At 43.8% G+C, this 18,126-nt stretch overlaps 1 non-coding gene across 1 annotated transcript; it reads left to right on the forward strand.

The window, feature by feature from the left end:
* The first annotated feature begins 17,609 nt into the window (after positions 1–17,609).
* On the forward strand, positions 17,610–17,717 carry LOC112799243 (small nucleolar RNA R71). Its single transcript, XR_003200818.1, has one exon. It is a non-coding gene; the product is annotated as a small nucleolar RNA R71 (small nucleolar RNA).
* The last annotated feature ends 409 nt before the right edge of the window (positions 17,718–18,126 follow it).

The raw sequence follows: 18,126 nt of genomic DNA on the forward strand, positions 1-18,126 counted from the left end.
AATCCAGCCATGAAAGAGGTGGTGCAGAAAGAGGTCACTAAATTACTAGAGGCTAGGATCATTTATCCTATTTCTAATAGCCCCTGGGTGAGCCCTGTCCAAGTTGTCCCCAAGAAGGGAGGCATGATAGTGGTTCATAATGAAAAGAATGAACTGGTTCCTACAAGAACAGTTACAGGGTGGCGCATGTGTATTGACTATAGAAGGCTTGATAAATCACTATTTTATGGTTTACAATGTGTTTAATTGTGTGGTTTTATCATGGTCTTTACCCACTTATTCATATAATTAGCATGCATTTATATTTCCTTCCTAAAATTATTACATGATTGAAAACTTACTTCCTGGAGACCCTTTAATTAGGTATTATAATCCCCCTTTATTCCATTCGATGCCGTGATCTGTGTGTTAAGTGTTTCAGGCTTTATAGGGCATGAATGAATGAGAGATTAGGAAGGAAGCTTGCAAAAATGGAAGGAACACAAGAAATTGAGGAGATGACCAGCGAGAAGTGACGCATACGCGTCTACAACGCGACCGCGCGGAAGTGAGGAATTCGCAGTGACGCGGCCGCATGAGTGACGCAGACGCGCGGATTGGAAAAGCAGAAGCGACGCGAAGGCATGGACAATGCGTCCGCATGGAAAAGAAAAATGCCGAATGATGCGTCCGCATGAATGACGCGTCCGCGTGACGTGCGCGATCTGCAGAATTTCAAAAGTTGCTGGCAGAGTTTCTGGGCCGAATTTTAACCTAGTTTTCTGCCCCAAATTACAGACTAGAGTAAGGGAACATGCAGAAACGAGAGACAAAAATGCATTCTGCATAATTTTTTAGTTTTAGATCTGGATTTAATCCTCCCCTAGGTTTTTTCACTCACTTGAGCATTCATAATTAGCATTGGAAGATTTTGGCTTTAGCTTTTGAGAAGATTTTGGCTTTAGCTTTTTCACTCACTTGAGCATTCATAATTTCTTCCATATTTTTAATCCCTCTAGAGTTGACTTTGGCTTATTTTTACAAGTTATTAATATAGACTATTTTTATTTTCAATTAATCCTTTTATTATTGTTTATCATGTCTTCTTTTATTTTCACCATTAATTCTGTGAATTTTATAATTATGATGAGTGAGTTGTTCCATGACTTGATTGGGGATGATTGAAAGGAACCCTTGAGTTGAACTACTCAAGAGTGAAATTATAACTGGGTTTATTGTTGAATCACCCTCTAATCATTAACTCTAATCCTTCCTAAGGGAGAGGATTAGGACTCATGACTAGAAACCGATTTCCAACTTGCTTGACTTTCCTTTACCTAGTAAGGGTTAACTAAGCAGAGTAACTTCCAATTATTAATTAATCTTGAGAGTATTTCAACAAGAATAGGGCTTCCAACTAATCTACCCCCAGTCAAGGCTTTTATTTAAAATAAATTAATTCTCTAATTTAAATTTCTGTTTATCAACTCAACCACTTTTGAAAACACCCGATTGATGAAATAACACATCTCTCTGCAACTCGTTGGGAGACGACCTGGGATTCATACTCCCAGTATTTTAATTTTCAATATTGTGACAAACCCTTTTAAATTGATAAGCGAATTTTTGGATGGTTAAGGACTGTACTTGCAACGTATGCCTATTAATAAATTCCTAACAGGATTACTGAAGAAGCATGGGATCATTCATAAAATAGCAACATCCTACCATCCTCAGACTAATGGACAAGCCGAGGTGTCTAACCGAGAGATCAAGCGCATTTTACAGAAGATAGTCAAACCTCATAGAAGAGACTGGAGTACCAGACTACAAGATGCACTCTGGGCATACAGAACAGCATACAAGACACCCATTGGGATGAGTCCTTTCCACTTAGTCTATGGAAAGGCTTGTCACCTTCTAGTTGAGGTGGAGCACAAAGCTTTTTGGGCAGTAAAGGAATGCAACATGGGATTTGAGAAAGCCGGAGCTGAAAGGAAGTTGCAACTGCAAGAATTGGAGAGCCTTCGCCTAGAAGCTTATGAGAACTCAAGACTGTACAAGGAGAAAATGAAGGCTGTACATGATCAACACATCAAGAGAAAGGAGTTCCAACCTGGGGATTTGGTCCTTCTTTACAACTCTAGACTAAGGCTCATGCCAGGTGTTCCGAGGGTTACCTGAAACGTGTAGCTCGGTCGTCTCTGGAGAGGCCCGAGGTGGGGGTCAGGGACCCGAGCTTGATGTGCGGAGAGGTTGGTGGTTGTACCTGCAATGACACTCCGATGCTTAAGTTAGCATGGGTTCAAGCAGATATTGAGTAGAATTAGAATGTGAGTTATACCTGGGTGTTCCAGTGTATTTATAGTAGCTGGCCGTGATCTTCCCTGGATAAGATATTCTTATCTTATCTTATCTTTTGGGAGTTTTATCTCTATCTTTGCGGAACCGCCTTCCCTAGGCCTTTTCGGCCTTTAGGTTTTGGGCTTCGTTCCTTTTGATGGGCCTTCTTAGCTTTGTTGTCCGAGGTCCGACCTCAGGCGTGGGCTTTGGGACGAGGTCGGACCTTTCATGGATTTTGCCGAGTTAGAGGAGCTCGGTCAGGGTATGAACAGTGCCCCTGCCCGAGTTCGTCCTTTTTGAGAGGTCGAGCTCGGGCATAGTAGTTTTTCAAAATTCAAAAATGGCCGTTTCATCATTTATTGCATTTTACCGTTTCTTCTCGATTTCCGTTCGGGCTCTGTGAAGGCATTATTTATTTGCCCCTTTTCCCCTTTTTCTTCGTTTATTCTGTTCCCTTCCTTTTTTCTGAGTTTTCGCCATTCTCTTTTTTTGAGCATCGCTTCCTTTTTCTTTTGTTTCTTCTTTCCTGAATCTTTCCGCGGACCTTTCCGGGGTTTCCTTCTGCGCCGCCGTTCCGTTCTCCTTGCTTCGGAGCTCGTCGTCCTCGTTTCTTTCTTCCAGGTTTGTTCCCACCTCTTTTTTTGTGCACATATGCTTCTGTTTCTTTTTCTCTATTCCTGGGTTGCCCCGAAAAGAGGCGCCGCCATTGCTTTGTTTTGTTTGTATATGGGGGGGGCTCTTTTCTCTTGGTATCTTGTTTCCGAGTTGCTGCATTTTCATCTCAAAGATCGTTGTTTCTTTGTTTTGCTGAATGGGTTTTTGCTGTCTGCTTTTATGTGATTTTTGCTTGCTGTTGTATTCTTCTTTGTAGGCAAGAATTTTTATGTCTCGAAAGGTTCTTCAAGCGATGTCGACCAAGATTCCAAGTGGTCTTGGTTGGGTAGATCCTGTTCCTCTAAGAGTCCCTTCTGTGGTAGATTCTGAGTATTTAGCTAGGTTTCGTAGGCAATGTAGCATATGTGAAGATAGAGAGTCTGAGAGGGATTATGAACTAGTAGCCCCGGATTCCGAGGAGAGAGTGTGCTTCCCGCCTTTAGATAGTTCTGAGAAGCTCTTCTTTTATGCTTATGATTGCTTTTTCTCTAAGCTGAGTGTCTGACTTCCTTTTACCGACCTGGAGTCCGAGGTGTTGTGGTCTTGTAACCTTGCCCCTACGCAGCTTCATCCAAATTCTTGGGCGTTTTTAAAGCTGTTTCAACTTTTGTGTCAGTTTTTGGGTGTCTCTCCCTCTATTTCTCTTTTTTCCGATTTGTTTGTGTTGACGAAGCCGGGTTCGGGTGGAGGGAAGGTGTCTTGGGTCTCTTTTAGGGCTAACCAGGGGAGGAAGTTCTGTACCCTGTATGATGAGTCTTTTCACGATTTTAAGAACTTTTATTTCAAGGTCCGGGCTGTTGGAGACGTCCGACCTTTCTTTCTAGATGAGAGTGGGGAGCCTTCTTTTCCTCTTTGTTGGCAGGAGAATATAGTGTCTGTTAAGTATACCCTTGAGAGTCTAGATGAGGTGGAGCAGGCTTTTGTGGGTGTGGTGAGCAGTTTATGGGGTCGGGCACCTCACTTGGATACGAAGAAAATGTTGGGAGATCCAAGCCTTCTCCGTTCCGAGTTAGGTAGTTCCCGACCTCTTCTGAGATTCATTTTTTTCTCGTATTTTGGTTTTGCTTATTTTTTGTTTGGAATTTCTGTTGTGGTAATCCTTTTCTTTATTTCTTGCAGAGATGGCTTCTCAGGCGGATTCCATGAAGTTCCTTCGTCGGACGAAGAAGTCCGTGGCTGCCCGGAATATCGAGGCCGGGGAGGCTTCTGCCCGATCTTCTCCGCAGAAGACTACTGTGGGTGTTCAGACTCGGTCGAAGACTATTCCGACTCCCCAGTTCCGAGCTATAAGTCAGGATCCTCCGACCTCTGGGCCTGCTACTTCTTCTCCTCCCCCGTTTTCGGGTCCTCCTCCTAAGAAGCAGAAGACCTCTCAAGAGCTTGCCGGTTTCAATGATAAGGACTTTGACGCTCTTGGTTGGATTGAGCAGCATATTCTCCCTCAGACCTTTATTTCCACTGATGATGTTTCTATGGAGCATCATTTTCAGTATATGGCGCGGAGTTGTGTCCGGATGGCTAGTCTTCATGCCGCTATTGCCCGGGAGTTCAAGAAATCCCCCCTTGGGGCGACCAGCTCCCGACTTGAGAAAACTCAGTCCGAGCTTGATAGGATTAGTCAAATGAAGGCTGCCAGGATTACTGAGTTGGAGGCCTCTTTGGAGAAAGAGAAAACTAAAGCTACCGCGGCTGTGGCGGCAGCGAAGACATCTGAGGAGATGGCGAAGGCGGCTACAGAGAATTATACTCGGCTATATACCGAGCTTGTGGAGACAAAGGAGGAGTTGCAATCTGCGCAGGACAGGTTTTACGAGCTGGAAGGTCATGTGGCCAAGGGTATGGATGCCATGTTTGAGAATTTGAAGGCTCAGGTCCGGGTTCTTGCTCTCGACCTGGATCTGAGCTTATTCAGTACGGACAACGTTGTTGTGGAGGGGAAGATTGTTCCTGCTCCTTCCGAGAATGAGGTTCCGATGTCCGACCCCAAAGCTCCGGTTGAGAACCCGACTTCACCTTTGGTCGGGGATAGATCTGGTCGGGATGATGTTGCCGTTGATGCAGTCCCGATATCTATGTTTCCTCCGCAGCCTGCTGTTGATGTGGAGTCTGGAAAGGACCTTGATCCTCTGTAATCTTTTTAGTGGTTTGCCCGGCCTGTGGGCTTTTTGTTGGATGGTTTCTGTGAACGCTTTTGGACACCTTTTGCTTTATTTAGCTACTTGTGGTAACTTTATTATGCGGTGTTTTTGTTCGCGTTTTGACCTTTTGTTTCCGCTTTTGTGCTTTTTAGTTGTTTTCGGATAACAACTTTTTAGCTAGCGTTTTGACCTTTTGTTTCCGCTTTTGTGCTTTTTAGTTGTTTTCGGATAACAACTTTTTAGCTAGCGTTTTGAAACTTCCTGTTCTTTTCGCTTGTACTTTTTAGTTGCTTTTGTAAGGCAACTTTTTAGTAAGCGTTGTCGAAACTTCCTTTGATTTCGTTCTTTCGCTTGTACTTTTTAGTTGCTTTTGTAAAGCAACTTTTTAGTAAGCGTTTTTCGAAATCTTGGTTCTCGCCGTTTTAAGGCTTCTTTCTTGGGTCCGAGCTTTTCTCGGACCTCGGGTGCTTGAGTACCTCGTTTTCGTTGGGTCCGACTTTGTCGTTGGTCGGCCCTTTTAAGTTATTTTTGTAATCTCTTTTTATTTGGCTTTTTGAGCCTTTTCAGAGTTATTTTTATAACTTCTCACATTAATTTGAACCTCGTCGCTTTATCTTTGCCGACCTTTGTGTGGCCTTTTGGCAAATGATTTTTTGCGTTTTGCCGAGCATAAATTAATGCGCCTTGGCGGGGTACTTTTCAGGATTTGTTTCATCATGAGGAAGAAGAAAAGAAAATAGAGAAATTTGATTAGTATTAAAAAAAAAGAATATTTACAGAGTGTTTACCCTTTGGCTAGGTCGGGTGTCTTACTTTAACCGGGTGTCTCATTAAAAAACCCTTGTAGGGAAAAAGAGTACACCTCGGGTTAAGTTTTTCTAGCTGTAGTACCGCCTTAGGTTACAGGCGTGCCAGGCCCTGGGCAGCTCATTGCCTTCTAGGTCGGATACTTTGTAGTAGCCTGTCCCTAAGACTTCTGTTACCTTGTAGGGTCCTTTCCAATTTGCGGCTAGCTTTCCTTCTCCCGACTTTTGTGTTCCGATGTCATTTCGGATTAGAATCAGGTCGTGAATGGAGAAGTTTCGCTTTATTACTTTCCGATTGTACCTGAGGGCTGTTCGCCGTTTTAAGGCTTCTTCTCGGATTCGGGCTCTTTCTCGGACCTCGGGGAGGAGGTCGAGTTCTTCCCTTTGTGCCTGTGGGTTGCCTTTTCCGTTGTAGAAGATGACTCTGGGTGACCCTTCATCTATTTCGATAGGAATCATTGCCTCCATTCCGTAAGCTAGTCGGAATGGGGATTCTCCCGTTGTAGAGTGTGGGGTTGTCCGATATGCCCATAGTACCTGGGGGAGTTCCTCGGCCCATGCCCCTTTGGCCTCTTGGAGTCTTCGTTTTAACCCGGCCAAGATGACTTTGTTTGCAACCTCCGCTTGTCCATTGGCTTGTGGGTGCTCGACTGATGTGAATTGCTGTTTGATTTTTAGTTCGGCCACCAAGTTCTGAAAACTTTTGTCTGTGAACTGTGTTCCATTGTCCGTTGTGATGGAGTAGGGGACTCCGAATCTTGTGACAATGTTTTTGTATAGGAATTTGCGGCTTTTCTGAGCCGTAATGGTGGCTAAGGGTTCAGCTTCGATCCACTTTGTGAAGTAGTCGACCCCTACTATGAGGTATTTGACTTGTCCCGGTCCTTGGGGAAACGGGCCGAGTAGGTCAAGTCCCCATTTTGCGAAGGGCCATGGTGCGGTGATGCTGATAAGGTCTTCTGGTGGTGCCTTGTGGAAATTGGCGTGTTTTTGGCAGGGGGGCATATTTTCACGAATTCCGTCGCGTCTTTCTGCAAGGTCGGCCAGTAGAAGCCGGCTCGGACTACCTTTTTAGACAATGCCCGAGCTCCGAGATGGTTCCCACACATGCCTCCGTGGATTTCTTCGAGGACGTTCTTTGTTTCTGAGGTCGGGACGCACCGAAGGAGGGGATTTGTGAATCCTCTTCTGTATAATACGCCGTGAATTAGTGTATAATTCTGGGCATCTTTCGTGAGTCTTTTAGCTTCCTTTCTTTCGGCGGGAAGAGTTCCCGACTTCAGGTAGCTGAGTATGGGGGTCATCCATCCTTGCTGTTGGTTGGATATATTCAGCGTTTCTTCCTCTCTTAGCACGGAGGGGGATTGTAAAGTTTCCTGGAGGAGACTTCTGTTGTTGCCTCCGGGCTTGGTGCTGGCGAGCTTTGAGAGGGCGTCTGCCCGGGCGTTTTGTTCCCGAGGTATGTGCTGGATTTGTATTTCTGAAAAGTGGCGTAATTGTGCCTGTGTTTGATCCAGGTATTTTTTCATAGTTGGGTCTTTGGCCTGGTAGCTTCCATTTACTTGAGATGTGACGACCTGGGAGTCGCTGAAGATCGTGATTCTCTGGGCTCCGACCTCTTCGGCTAGCTTTAGACCTGCTAGTAGGGCCTCGTATTCGGCTTGGTTGTTCGAAGCCTGGAACTCGAATTTTAGGGATAGTTCTATCCGTGTTCGTTGGTCGCTTTCGAGTATGACCCCGGCTCCGCTTCCTGTTTTGTTTGAGGACCCGTCGACATACAGATTCCATGAGAGTGGGGTTCCAGGGGTCTCAGTATATTCTGCGATGAAGTCGGCTAGGTACTGAGATTTTATGGCAGTCCGGGCTTCATAGTGGAGGTCGAACTCGGACAGTTCCACCGCCCATTGTAGTATTCGTCCTGCCAGGTCTGTTTTTTGTAGGATGTGTCTCATGGGTTGGTTTGTCCGGACTTTGATGGTGTGGGCTTGAAAGTAGGGACGGAGCCTCCGAGCTGTGAATACTAGGGCGTAGGCGAATGTTTCTATTTTCTGATAGTTTAATTCGGCCCCTTGTAGTGCCTTGCTCACAAAGTATACGGGGTGTTGTCCTTGGTCATTTTCCCGTATTAATGCTGAAGCGACTGCCCGATGTCCGACCGAGAGGTATAATACGAGCTCTTCCCCTTTTAAAGGTCGGGTTAGGATTGGTGGCAGGCTTTGTTGAGATCCGTGTAATCGACGCACATCCTCCATTTTCCATTGGGCTTTCTTACCAGGACTACGTTTGCGAGCCATAGGGGGTATTTTACTTCCCTAATGAACCCTGCATCTAGTAGTCCTTGTACTTGTTCTTCTATTGCTTGCATGCGTTCGGGTCCGAGCTTCCTGCGTCTTTGCTGGACAGGTCGGGATCCCGGGTACACTGATAGCTTATGGCACATTAGGTCGGGGCTTATGCCTGGCATGTCGGAGGCTTTCCAGGCGAAGAGGTCGGAATTTTCTTTTAAGAGGGTTATGAGTTCTTCTTTTAGGCCCGCTTCAAGGTTTGCTCCTATGTTTGTTATTTTTTCAGACGTGCTCCCGATCTGGACTCTTTCGGTTTCTCCCTCTGGTTGTGGCCGAAGATCTTCTCGGGCTTGGACTCGCCCGAGTTCTATTGTGTTGATCTCTTTTCCTTTTAAGTTCAGGCTTTCGTTGTAGCATCGCCGTGCCAGTTTTTGGTCGCCTTTCAGGGTAGCGATTCCTTTTGCGGTAGGGAACTTCATACAGAGGTGTGGGGTCGAGACTATAGCTGCCAGTCTGTTTAGGGTTGGTCGCCCAATGAGGGCATTGTATGCTGAAGTGACGTCGACTATAATGTAGTCGATGCTTAATGTTTTAGATTGCTCGCCTTTTCCGAAAGTAGTGTGTAGCGAGATGTATCCTAAGGGATGGATCGGGGTATCTCCTAGCCCAAACAAGTCGGTGGGATAGGCCTTTAGTTCTTTTTCTTCAAGTCCGAGTTTGTCGAAGGCCGTTTTGAACAGGATATCTGCAGAGCTTCCCTGGTCAATCAGGGTTCGATGTAAGTTGGCGTTTGCCAGGATAATGGTGATTACCATTGGATCATCGTGCCCGGGTATTATCCCTTGAGCATCTTCTCGGGTAAACGAGATGGTGGGTAGTTCGGGCAGGGGATTGTCTTCTCAGACGTGGTAGACTTCTTTGAGGTGTCTTTTTCGCGAGGATCTGGATGTTCCTCCGCCTGCAAAACCTCCATTTATCATGTGAACGTGCCTTTCAGGGGTTCGCGGGGTTTGTTCGGCCCGATCTTCGTTATCTCCCCTTCTTCTCTTCTTGGTCTCTTCTCCTTTCTCTGCTATGTATCTGTCGAGTTTTCCTTCTCTAGCTAGCTTTTCTATAACATTCTTTAGGTCGTGGCAGTCGTTAGTAGAATGACCGTAGAGCTTGTGATATTCACAGTATTCGGACCGATCTCTCCCCGCTCTCTTGTGTTTTAGTGGTCGAGGTGGTGGGATCTTTTCGGTGTGGCATACTTCTCTGTAGATGTCTACCAAGGAGACTCGGAGGGGGGTGTAACTGTGGTACTTCCGTGGCTTGTCCGAGTTGGTTTCTTCCTTCTTCCTTTGTTCCCGATCTCGATCTCGGAATGGGTAGGTTGGTTCCTTCCTAGAAGAATCTCTTAACTGGGAGGTCTCCTCCATGTTGATATATTTTTCTGCTCGCTCCTGCACCTCGTATAGGGAGGTCGGGTATCGTTTGGATAGGGATTGGCTAAACGGTCCCTCTTTTAGGCCGTTTGCTAGTCCCATGATGGCTGCTTCAGTGGGCAAGTGTTGTATGTCCAGGCAGGCTTTGTTGAATCGCTCCATGTACTCTCGGAGAGTTTCTTGGTTTCCTTGTTTGATCCCGAGTAGACTGGGGGCATGTTTTGCCTTGTCCTTTTGAATAGAGAATCTTGTTAGGAATTTTTTGGTTAGGTCTTCGAAGCTGGTGATTGATCTTGGTGGTAGGTTGTCGAACCACTTCATGGCTGATTTGGTGAGAGTGGTGGGGAAGGCTTTGCACCGAATCGCGTCGGAGGCGTCGACTAGGTACATTCTGCTTCTGAAGTTGCTGAGGTGGTGACTTGGATCGGTGGTGCCGTCGTAGAGATCCATATCAGGTGGTTTAAAGTTTCGCGGTACCTTCTCCTTCATGATCTCTTGCGTGAAGGGATCATGGTTACCTTCGGGGGCGGGGCCGCGGTCTGTCCGATCTTTTAGGTTGGCCTCTATTTTCCGCAGTTTTTCTTCTAATTCTCTGCGCTTGCGAGCCTCCCTTCTCAGATCTTGTTCAGTTTCTTTTTGCTTCTTTATGTCCTCTTCGAGTTGTTTTAGTCGGTTTTGTTGTGCCCGGACTGCTTCTAGAATTTCCGAGCTCTTTTCTTTTTCGGGATTTTGTGGATCTTTGTTTGGGAGTGATGTCTTTGGGCGATTCTGTTTGTTTCCTCCTGGAGTGCGTGGTGATAGAGGGCTGTCCGGTCGTTCTCCGGTGTCGACTTCCTCCTCTTGTTCTGATGCAGCGTGGTCATTGTTGTCATGGTCGTCCGCCATGGTGATGGGATGACTTCCAGGGTCCCCGGCAACGGCGCCAATGTTCCGAGGGTTACCTGAAACGTGTAGCTCGGTCGTCTCTGGAGAGGCCCGAGGTGGGGGTCAGGGACCCGAGCTTGATGTGCGGAGAGGTTGGTGGTTGTACCTGCAATGACACTCCGATGCTTAAGTTAGCATGGGTTCAAGCAGATATTGAGTAGAATTAGAATGTGAGTTATACCTGGATGTTCCAGTGTATTTATAGTAGCTGGCCGTGATCTTCCCTGGATAAGATATTCTTATCTTATCTTATCTTATCTTTTGGGAGTTTTATCTCTATCTTTGCGGAACCGCCTTCCCTAGGCCTTTTCAGCCTTTAGGTTTTGGGCTTCGTTCCTTTTGATGGGCCTTCTTAGCTTTGTTGTCCGAGGTCCGACCTCAGGCGTGTGCTTTGGGACGAGGTCGGACCTTTCATGGATTTTGCCGAGTTAGAGGAGCTCGGTCAGGGTATGAACACCAGGCAAACTACGATCAAGGTGGGAAGGTCCATATAGAGTCGAGAAGGCTGAACCGTACGGAGTTTTCCATCTAAGTCACCCTTCAAGCTCTGAACACATCAAGGTTAATGGACATCTTTTGAAGCTCTACCATGGTGCGAAGGCGACGAAAAACAAGGAGTTAGAGATCTTCCTCCTGGAGGATCCACTCTCAACTGAAAACTGAGCTACTGAAGCATCCAACTTAAGGACGTTAAAGCAAAGTGCTAGGTGGGAGACAACCCACCACGGTATGATTGTTCCTTTTCTTCTCCTTCTCTTCCCTCATTGATTCATGGAAACTTGTCTCTCAACAAATTTTCCTTCAGCAAGTATACCGAATTATCGTCAAGTAAAACTCACTATAGAGTGAGGTCGAATCCCACAAGGATTGATTGGTCAAGCAACTTTAGTTAGAAGAATATGCTAGTTGAGCTAAACAGAATTTAGATTGAGATGCAGAAATTTAAATGACTAGAAAGTAAATAGCAGAAATTAAAGTGCAGAATTTTAAATGGGGAATTGGGTAATGCTCATAAAAGTAAATGGCAGAAATTAAAGAGAATGGGTAAGATCAGAAATGGGGGGATCATTGGGTTTAGGAGATATTGCAATTCTCCGGATCAAGTTCATTCTCATCTCTTCCTCAATCAATGCATTCATTGATCTCCTTGGCAATCTTAAGTGATTGAATCCCAATTCCTTGGTAATCCAATCTCTCAAATCTTGATCAATAGCCAATTCCTTGGTCAATTGCTCATGAGAAGAGATGAAGTATGGTCACTGATTATACCACATACATTTCCCAATTCAAGTATTGAGGGGATTATAGTCACATATCCATCCCAACCCAAATTGGTCCAGCATGAGAAAGCAATTCTAGCATGATCTCTTCATTCCTCTTCCAAGGTTCCGAAGAGATCCAATTATGGAGAGTTTCTTTTCCAAGATAACTAACCAATTGAATTAAGATTGAAAGCTTTCTAGTAAAATCAAGAGAAAAGATAGAAGAAGAAGAATGAAAACTAATATTGATCCATCAAATTACAGCAGAGCTCCCTAACCCAATGAAAGGGGTTTAGTTGTTCATAGCTCTAGGAATCAAAAATGGCAGAAAAGAATAATCCATGCTAGAAGTACATAAAAGTAAATATGCAGAGAGTAGTTCTCTAAGGTGCAAAAGTTCCTCTCTAGTTCAAAACTACTCCTATATATACTACTCTTCATGATCTTCTAGTGAGTTCTTCAAGTCTTGGATGTGGGCTTGGGACCTTGAGTTGAAGCAATCATCATCTTTAGTGGGCACAGCTTGCAGAGAAATATGAATTAGGCTTGGGCATTTAGTGAGATTGATCGTGGAATACATTTCTGGGTGCGAGAACGTTAGTGGCATTCACCTTTTCCACTAACGTTCCACCCTTATATGCCCACGTTATTCTCAACGTTAGAAGTCTTAACGTGACTTCTAACGTTCCTTCTTAATTCTTGGCCAACGTTAATGGGACTCACTTTTCCCATTAACGTTGGCTTGTGCCCCTTTTCGCAAATGTTAATGGGAATCACTTTTCCCATTAACGTTGCTTGCCTTTTGCCTCCTACGTTAGGTCTTATGTTAGCTTAGCTAATGTAGCTCTTAACGTGGGCACCTATCACCTTCGAGAGTGTTAGTGACACTCACCTTTGTCACTAACGCTCTAATTGCCTTAATTCCCTACGTTAGAACCCACGTTAACTAAGTTAACGTGGCTTTTAACGTAGTAATGAAGCCATCTTCCAACGTTAGTGAGAAAAGTGAGTGTCACTAACGTTGGTTCTTTGAACCCCACTCCACGTTAACTTTCACGTTAACAATATTAACGTGAGAGTTAACATAGGCAATGAAAATGATCCAACGTTAGTGACAAAAGTGAGTGTCACTAACGTTGGCAGTGTTGATCCTTGTCCAAGTTAGAGTTCACGTTAACTTAGTTAACGTGACTCTTAACGTGGGGCATTGCCTAGTTTCCCAACGTTAGTGGTGTTCACTTTTACCACTAGCGTTGAGGAAAAACGTTATTGGAGTTCACGTTTCTCATTAACGTGGAGTCCTCCTTTCCTTCTACGTTAAGTACAGTTAACGTGGCTCTTAACGTAGGCTATGAAGTGGCTTCGCAGGCGTTATTGGTGATCACTTTTCTCATTAACGTTGCAAGCCAATTGCCATCCCACATTAGTAGTCACATTAACTAAGTTAATGTGAATGCTAACGTGATTCTTCCATGCTTCATGTGTCCTGAAATCAAGCAATTAAAGTGCATCAAAGCTCTAGCCAAAATCATGAGATTATGCATCATTAAAATATCATGTAATTCTGGCAAAAAATCTCATGAAATCATGCAAAATTCACAATAGTTGCTTGAATGAAGGTGTAAGTGTATTTTCACCCAAAACTTGCCTTGTTTACTAAGAAAATGCACGAAACTACCCTAAAATAGTAAAGAAAAGGTCAGTGAAACTGGCCTAGATGCCTTGGCATCACAACACCAAACTTAAAGCTTGCTTGTCCCTAAGCAAGTACTGAAGCATAAGCAAAATGAAATAAAAGAACAAGAAGAAAAGATGGGAATAGCATTCATGGTTCATGGAGTTTCATGCATAGCAACTTAGGTTCTTTCCTTTTAGGTTTCAAGCCTTTATCAAATCCCTAGTCACTCTCTTGATTGCATCCCTTGAGGTTTCTTTCTTATTGATCCTTCTCTTTAAGCTTATTACATTTTTCTTTTGGCCAAGTGCTCTGTAAGAGGGCGACTTTTTATGATAAGCTTTTAGCCAACACTCCCAAACCAGTTGGTTTTCAGGTGCTAGGTATTAAGACACCCCTAAGGACTTACTCCCTCAAGTCTCTTTCCCTCGTACATACACACCACAGGCACATGGTTTGTTATTCTTTCTTTCTTGAGACCTTGGCGTCTAGCACCTCTTTGGGTTACTAAGTGCTCTGTAACAAAGGTTACTCTTGATAGTGGATTTTCAGCTGATAATCCCGGATTAGTTAATCCAAGTTTCCAAGTGATAAGGCACCCCTAAGAGCTTATTCATCCAAGTATATCCCTTGTACATAAACACCACAGACACATGCCTCAGCTTCACAACCCTTGGTGCCTAGCATTGTTCCTTTTTGTGTTCCCTTTCTTATTTCCACTTGTATTACTCTTTTTCTTTTCTTGTTGGGATCTTATTATTTAGCTAGCCTCAAGGGATGTGTCTCAAATTTATGACTTAGGATGGATAGTTGCTTTCTTTCCTTTCTTGGTGAACCAACTTAGCTTACTAATCATCCTACTACAAACACTTAGAATGCACTTCACAAAATGACTCCATTCTTGTTCTTTCCATAACATTTTCTTTTTGATTAACTTAAAGAGACAAGCATACAAGTAAGCAAGATGACAGTGAGCATTCAAGACATTAGGCTCAATAACATAGACCTAAGCAATGAAACTTAAATGCATAATTGAAAATCCTAAGCTACCATGGAAGCATGTTCTATTTTATACATGATTTTCCTTATTTAAAGCTTTGAAAAGGAAGGTAAACTAAGAAGGAACTTCACCACCTTTCACTTATTGGTATGCTCATTCTCTTCTGCTCCCTTGCCATTTTTAGATTTGCTTTGTCCACTTGTGCTTCCTCTCATCCGATTTGCTTTGGCTAATTTCCAATCCTCTAGTGCCTTCCTTACCGATTCATGACTTTGTTCAACCCTTTCGCGCTCCACTCGTGCTAATTCATCCTTTACATCCTCATATTTTGTGATTCCTGGATGCAAATTAGGTAATTGATTGAAGGGTGTGGATTAATGATGGTGTTTGATAGTGGACGGTCGGGGTTTTAGGATTGAAGGAGCACAAGGATCAGCTCCTTTATGGGGGTCTTGATTTGGTCTCCAAAGCCATCCATTCCCAATGTTGCATGGCAACACTTCCAAGGACATTCCCTATGAGGACAAGTGTAAAATTCCCTTGGTGTAGTGGCCGAACCTCTTGTCCTATCAAGTACCATCAATGTCCTTTTTGATTCCCTATATATGACAAAGAGAGAATGTGAAGATTAGTTGTGAAATTGGTGGGAAAATTCAAAAGGTGAACTAACGAAGCAAAAATCTCTCTCCTCTCTCTCTCTCTCTCTTTTTTCAGAAGCAACTCAACTAATTATTAAGCTTCTCAAGCATGCATGTCAGCACACCAAACTTGTTTGTGATCCTATGGTACAACAAGTTTGGGACATAAATCTTTCTCATAAAGTGTGTTCAAACCTCAATTGATGTGTTTGAACACCAAACTTATCATGTACTATACACTGCATGTGGAGGAACTTTATATGAGTTGTCAAAGTTGGAGTGAAATTGTTCTGTTGCTCTTATTAGAAATTTAAGAAAGAAAGAGTTAAAGAATCATGGGTTGCCTCCCATGAAGCGCTCCTTTAACGTCACTAGCTTGACGTTTGGTTCTTTGTCAAGGTGGTTGATAGTGCTTGAAGTCCTCTCCTCTTGCAGTGAATCTATATCCATTAGCTTTGTTGACGAGTTCCAGATGCTCTAAGGATAAGATTTTATTGATAGTATACACAGGAGGCAGCTGAGATGGAATAGTGGGTAGGTGAGGTGGTATAGATGGAAAGTATGTAGAAATAACTTCATCACCTGGTGAGAAATTGTCTGTAGGAATTTTCTTATTTCTCCATCCCTTTGGAATTTTTTTCCTTGTTTCCATTGATGTTTTCTTGTTTTCTATGGATTCTTTCTCTAGGGGATTCTTGTTATCGATCTTGCATGACTCTTGTGGGTCTGGTTCCTCTTGGATCACCTTTGAACATGGTTCTTCCTGACTTTGTGGCTTCTCAACCAATGGGCTTCCAATTGGGCTGTTTGTGCTTCCTCGTTTGGCTCTTCTATCATCTTATTGTCTTTGTGATCTGCTCCTTGTGAGAGGTTGTAAACATTGAAGGCGAGCAGCTCATCATGTATTCTCAGCACTAATTCTCCTTGTTCTACATCTATGAGTGCCCTAGCTGTGGCTAGAAAGGGTCTTCCCAGAATGATGGGGTAGATAGGATTCTCATCCATTTCCAAAACAACAAAATCTGTGGGAAGATAGTAGCTCCCAACCTTTACCAGCACATTTTCAACTATTCCTACTGCTTGTTTTTGGGTTTTGTCCGCCAATCTAATAATCACATCAGTAGGAGTTAGTTCATTGATTTGGAGCTTTTTCATGAGAGAGAGAGGCATTAAGTTGATGCTTGCTCCCAAGTCACAAAGTCCTTTGTCAATCATTGTTTCTCCTATGGAACAAGGAATGTGGAAGCTTCCTGGATCCTCCTTCTTTGTGGGTGGTACTGGTTGAATGAGAGCACTACAATTTCTGTTCATCTTGATTGTTTGTCCACCCTTCAATGGACTTTTTCTGGCTAGTAGCTCCTTTATATACTTGATGTAGAAGGGCATCTGTTGGAGGGCTTTAATGAAGGGTATATTTACATCTAAAGATGCAAACATATCAAGAAACCTTGAGTACATTCTCCCTGCTACACCACCTTTAAGCCTGTAGGGGAAAGGTGCATATGGGTTCAATGCCTCCTTTTTCTTTAGCTCTTCCTTGGATGTGAGTGGAGTTGCACAGCTTCCTTCCTCTTGACTTTCCTGTTGGTGATTTTGGAGGTGTTCTACTCCATGCATACTTCCCTCATCACTTGTGGTTATCGTTTTGCATTCTTCCCATCTCACTTTCTTTGGTTCTCCTCTTGGATTCTTCTCTGTATCACTGAAGAATCCATCAGTGGGTTTGGGAATTTGTTGAGATAGATAGCCTACTTGGGACTCCAATCTCTTGATGTTTTCTCCTTGATTCTTGATGTTGGCTCGCACTTCTTCCTTAAACACCTTGTTATCTTGGACTTCTCTGCACATGTTTTCAAGTAGAGCCTCAATCTTTGAAAGCCTATCATCTGTGGATGATGGTGGGTTGAGATTAGGTGGTTGAGAAGGTTGGCTAGATGGATGTTGGTAATTTCTCTGTGAGGTGTTTTGATGAGTGGCATTGTTGTTGGAGTTGAAGTTGGAACGTCTCGAATCTTGTCCTTGGTCTTGTTGGTTTCCCCATCCAAAGTTGGGGTGATTTCTCCATCCAGAGTTGTATGTTTTAGAGTATGGATCATGGACTTGTCTAGGTGAATTTCCCACATAGTTGCCTTGCTCCCAGTCACCTTCTTCTCCTATGTTTACTCCTTCATAAGTTGGTGATGAGGTGATGGCTGCTGCAACTTGGTTCTCTTCCACCTTCTTGGTAAGATCTACTAGCTGCTTGGTGATCATCTTGTTTTGGGCTAACAGTGCATCCATGTGGTTTAGCTCCATTACTCCTCTAGTGTTACTTCTTTCAGAGGCATAGAAGTAGTCATTATCAGCAACTGTTTCAATGACATCTATGGCTTCTTCAACAGTTTTCTTCTTGTTTAAAGAACCTCCTGATGAATGATCTACAACCTTCTTTGACTTATAGGAAAGACCTTCATAGAAGATGTGAAGTTGAACCCACTCATTAAACATCTCTGATGGGCATCTCCTTGTCAAGTCTTTGAATCTCTCCCATGCTTCATATAGTGTCTCACCATCTTGTTGCCTGAAAGTTTGCACCTCAGTTCTTAGCCTATTAATCTTTTGAGGAGGGTAAAATCTTGCTAAAAACTTGTTCACTACCTCCTCCCAATCTGTCAGGCTTTCTTTTGGGAAGGATTCAAGCCACTTTGTTGCCTTGTCCCTGAGTGAAAAGGGGAACAAGAGCAACCTATAGACATCCGGGTGGACTCCATTTGTCTTCACTGTGTCACAAATCCTCAAGAAGGTAGTCAAGTGTTGCTTAGGGTCTTCTTGAGCACCTCCTCCAAATGAGCAATTATTTTGCACCAAAGTGATGAGCTGATGTTTTAGCTCGAAATTGTTGGCATGAATGGTGGGTTTCTGAATGCTGCTTCCACAGTTTCCTGGATTAAGATTGATATAGGATCCTAAGACCCTCCTTTCATGCCCAACCCGGTTTGCATGGCCTTCTCTGGCATGA

Source organism: Arachis hypogaea, chromosome 4 (genome assembly GCF_003086295.3).
Source record: "Arachis hypogaea cultivar Tifrunner chromosome 4, arahy.Tifrunner.gnm2.J5K5, whole genome shotgun sequence".
NCBI lineage: Eukaryota > Viridiplantae > Streptophyta > Magnoliopsida > Fabales > Fabaceae > Arachis > Arachis hypogaea.